Below are 4717 nucleotides of genomic sequence, written 5' to 3'. Positions count from 1 at the left end.
CCTCTTCTTTTTTATCCTCTTCTTCCTCTACCGCTCGGCGACCCTCGACGACCCTCGTTCCCGATAAAAAAAAGAGGAAGAAGAAGAAAAAAAGAGGAGAAGAAAGAATAGAGGAGATCTTCTCCTCTTTTTTCTTTTCTTATTCCTCTTCTTTTTTTATCCTCCTCCTCCTCTCATGTTCGACGACCCTCGACCCCTCGGCGACCCTAGACCCCCTCTCGACCCCCTCTTCTTCTCCCTCTTCTTCCCCTTCTTCCCCGCCTAAAATGACCTAAAATGAAAATAACCTAAAATTCACTAAAGTTATCGATGACCCTCTCGACACACCCACGAATAAGAAAATATATCATCTTCTTCATCTCCTCTTCTTTGCATATTCACATAGCCACATACACATACATAGCCACATACATATAGAACTTTTCTGAACATATATATATATATAGCCACATTCATATAGAACTTTTCTGAACATATATAGATGATTTCCTAAAAAAAGTAACTTTTGCATATATGAACAGAGAGCAGCGGCGGCAAAGGGTGGCATCGTCGGCGACGGGGATGGGAAAGGTGGGAGCTCACTGGGGGCGGGCGGCGACGGGGAGAGGAGGCCAGCGACGGGAAAGGAGCTACGGTGGGCTCGGGGATGCCGGCGACGGGGACGGCGTGCGCGGGGCGGCACACGGCGACGGGGACGATCGAGTAGGCGGGGCTCGGGGCAGGGCGCAGCGACGGCGACGAGGAGGACGAGCAGCCTGGCGGCGTCGGCGATGGGGAATGGAGCAGTTGGCAAAAATTTCACAAGGGTTGTATATATAGCCAGAGCAATGGTCCCGGTTTGTGGCACAAACCGTGACCAATGACCCCTTTGGTCCCGGTTGGTGCCACCAACCGGGACCAAAGGCCAATTTTCAGCAGCCCAAAGGGCGGGAAGCAGCAGCCTTTGGTCCCGGTTGGTGGCACCAACCGGTACTAAAGGGGGGCATTGGTCACGGTTGGTGCCACGAACCGGGACCAATGCACCCTTTAGTCCCGGATGGTGCCACCAACCGGGACCAATGCCCTTGTGCTGCCAGCGCCCAAAAGTTTAGTCCCACATCGCTAGCCGAAGGGCGCCGGCACTGGTTTATAAGCCCTGCTGTGCCTCCCCATTCGAGCTCCTCTCTAATGCAGGCTTTCGAGCCTGAACTTGCTACTACCTGTGGGCCTATTGGGCCTCTGCGGGCCTGAATCCTGGCCCATGTAGGGTTTCTAGTCGTATTCAGGCCGTGGAGGCCCAGTAGGAGGCATTTTTTTTGGTTTTTTCTTTTTTATTTCTACATTTTTTTGGTTTTTTATTTTTTTATTTCTACTTAAAACTAAATACTTATAGTTTTTTAGTGATTTCTTTTTGCTTTTAGGTCACAAAAATTATAAACTTTCTGTTAGTGCAATTAGTTTTAAATTTTGAATAGTTTAAATTTGAATTTTTAAAAATTTGTGTGAATCACTAGTTTATGAATAACTTTACTATAAAAATAGAATTTTTTTTCTATTTTTTTATTTATACTTACAACTAAATACTTATAGTTTTTTAGTGATTTCTTTTTTGCTTTTAGGTCACAAAAATTATAAACTTTCTGTTAGTGCCATTAGTTTTAAAATTTTGAATAGTTTAAATTGGAATTTTATAAAATTTGTGTGAATCACTAGTTTATGAATAACTTTACTATAAAAATAGAATTTTTTTTCTTCTTTGCTATTTATTTTTTATTTATACTTACAATTAAATACTTATAGTTTGATTTTAGGTCACAAAAATTATATTCTTTTTGCTATTGAAGAATATTATAGTTTTATTTTAGTTGATCATAACATAATATTTTAATTGATTGTTTTTATTTTCACAAAAGTTTTGTAGTTCATTCTGTTTGCTATTAATTCATTCTTTGAGCTAAATGACTCTGAAATTGGAAAGCATTTCAAAATGAACTCTGAAAAGGTTGAAAGTTAGCATGGTATCATCATTTCACCCACATAGCATGTTCCAAAAAGTAGAGAGGGTTACGACAAAAACTTGATGCACTTCGTGTACAAAATGGACAATCACTTTCGAAGTATCAAAGTTTCGAACCATAAGACATGAAAGCATTTCAAATGAACTCTGAAAAAGTTTAAAGTTGGGATGGTATCATAATTTCACCTACATAGCATTTGCTTATTGCGGGAGAAAGTCTTCACTTTTTCTTCTCTTGTGTCATTTGCTTATTGCGCCGTAACCATGGATAATCTTCATTGTTTATCAGGATGCTTGGGTCAGCCTTGACACTGAAGGGAGGAATTTCATGAAACTTTTCATAATCTTCAGACATGTCTGTCTTGCCGTCCACTCCCAGGATGTCCCTTTTTCCTGAAAGAACTATGTACTCGCTTCATGCACTTCCGCTTCATGCACATCCAAGGAGGAAGGTTATACATACATAGAGTCACGGGCCAGGTGCTGTGATTGCTGCTCTGCTCCCCGAAAGGATTAATGCCATCTGCGCTTAAAGAAAACCATACATTCCTTGGGTCCTTTGCAAACTTATCCCAGTACTTTCTCTCGATTTTTCTCCACTGCAACTCGTCAGCGGGTGCTCTCAACTTCCCATCTTTCTTTCGGTTCTCACTGTGCCATCGCATCAACTTGGCATGCTCTTCGTTTCTGAATAGACGTTTCAACCGTGGTATTATAGGAGCATACCACATCACCTTCGCAGGAACCCTCTTCCTGAGGGGCTCGCCGTCAACATCACCAGGGTCATCTCGTCTGATCTTATACCGCAACGCACCGCATACTGGGCATGCGTTCAGATCCTTGTATGCGCCGCGGTAGAGGATGCAGTCATTAGGGCATGCATGTATCTTCTCCACCTCCAATCCTAGAGGGCATACGACCTTCTTTGTTGCGTATGTACTGTCAGGCAATTCGTTATCCTTTGGAAGCTTCTTCTTCAATATTTTCAGTAGCTTCTCAAATCCTTTGTCAGCCACAGCATTCTCTGCCTTCCACTGCAGCAATTCCAGTACGGTACCGAGCTTTGTGTTGCCATCTTCGCAATTGGGGTATAACCCTTTTTTTGTGATCCTCTAACATGCGATCGAACTTCAGCTTCTCCTTTTGACTAATGCATTGCGTCCTTGCATCGACAATGACCCGGCGGAGATCATCATCATCGGGCACATCGTCTGGTTCCTCTTGATCTTCAGCAGCTTCACCCGTGGCAGCATCATTGGGCACATCGTCTGGTTCCTCTTGATCTTCACCAGCTCCCCCCGTTGCAGCATCACCGTATTCAGGGGGCACATAGTTGTCATCGTACTCTTCTTCTTCGCCGTCTTCCATCATAACCCCTATTTCTCCGTGCCTCGTCCAAACATTATAGTGTGGCATGAAACCCTTGTAAAGCAGGTGGGAGTGAAGGATTTTCCGGTTAGAGTAAGACCTCGTATTCCCACATTCAGTGCATGGACAACACATAAAACCATTCTGCTTGTTTGCCTCAGCCGCATCGAGAAACTCATGCACGCCCTTAATGTACTCGCGGGTGTGTCTGTCACCGTACATCCATTGCCGGTTCATCTGCGTGCATTATATATAATTAAGTGTCCAAATTAATAGAAGTTCATCATCACATTAAAACCAAAGTGCATACATAGTTCTCATCTAACAACATATAGCTCTCCAGAGCATCTAATTAATTAAACCATACATTGAAACTATGTAAAACATTTCAATGCGAAAACAAATGCGATCATAATCGCAACCAAGGTAACAATTGATCCAACGGCATAATGATACCAAGCCTCGGTATGAATGGCATATTTTCTAATCTTTCTAATCTTCAAGCGCATTGCATCCATCTTGATCTTGTGATCATCGACGACATCCGCAACATGCAACTCCAATATCATCTTCTCCTCCTCAATTTTTTTTATTTTTTCCTTCAACAAATTGTTTTCTTCTTCAACTAAATTTAACCTCTCAACAATAGGGTCGGTTGGCATTTCCGATTCACATACATCCTAGATAAATAAAATCTATGTCACGTTGGTCGGCATAATTTTCATAAACAATAAATGAACCAATAGTTATGAAGATAATATACATACCAAATCCGAATCATAGACAGGACGAGGGCCGACGGGGGCGGATACCAAAACCATCGCACTATATAAGATGCAATAATAAATGTAAGAAAATGATACAAGTATCTATCTAAACAGACAAGTAAGAATATTTTTCCTTTCAGAAAGAAGATAAGAACAAGAGGCTCACCACGGTGGTGTCGGTGATGAGATCAGCGCGGGTGATCGACGGCGGTGAAGACGGGGACGGGGCGTGACGGACCGCTAAATCTAGACAAATCTCGAGGAAAATGGAGCTTGGAGGTCGAGCTTCGAGAGGAGAAAGTTTAAGTAGTGTGGCTCGGGCATTCCATCGAACACCTCATGTGCATAGGAGGTGAGCTAGAGCACCACAAACCCCTCCCCTCGCCGGCCAGAGAAAAACAGAGCACTGGAGTGCTCTGCTCGCGGGCGAGGGTATATATAGGCACCTCATTGGTCCCGGTTTGTGGCAAGAACCGGGACTAAAGGGGAGCCTTTGGTCCCGGTTCAGGCCACCAACCGGGACCAATGGTGGTGGGCCAGGAGCGAGGCCCATTGGTCCCGGTTCGTCCCACCAACCGGGACCAAA

At 43.7% G+C, this 4717-nt stretch overlaps 1 long non-coding RNA gene across 1 annotated transcript; it reads right to left on the bottom strand.

The window, feature by feature from the left end:
- Positions 1-3707: 3707 nt before the first annotated feature.
- On the bottom strand, positions 3708-4506 carry LOC147965279 (uncharacterized). Its single transcript, XR_015607402.1, has 3 exons — positions 4298-4506; positions 4132-4189; positions 3708-4044 (listed from the first exon to the last, which is right to left on the bottom strand). It is a non-coding gene; the product is annotated as an uncharacterized LOC147965279 (long non-coding RNA).
- Between the last annotated feature and the right edge of the window lie 211 nt (positions 4507-4717).

Source organism: Triticum urartu, chromosome 6A, assembly GCF_056163025.1.
Source record: "Triticum urartu cultivar PI428250 chromosome 6A, HENAU_Tu73, whole genome shotgun sequence".
In the NCBI taxonomy this organism is placed as follows: Eukaryota; Viridiplantae; Streptophyta; class Magnoliopsida; order Poales; family Poaceae; genus Triticum; species Triticum urartu.
The sequence above is the reverse complement of the archived record's forward strand: the minus strand, read 5'-3'. Positions and strand labels throughout refer to the sequence as shown.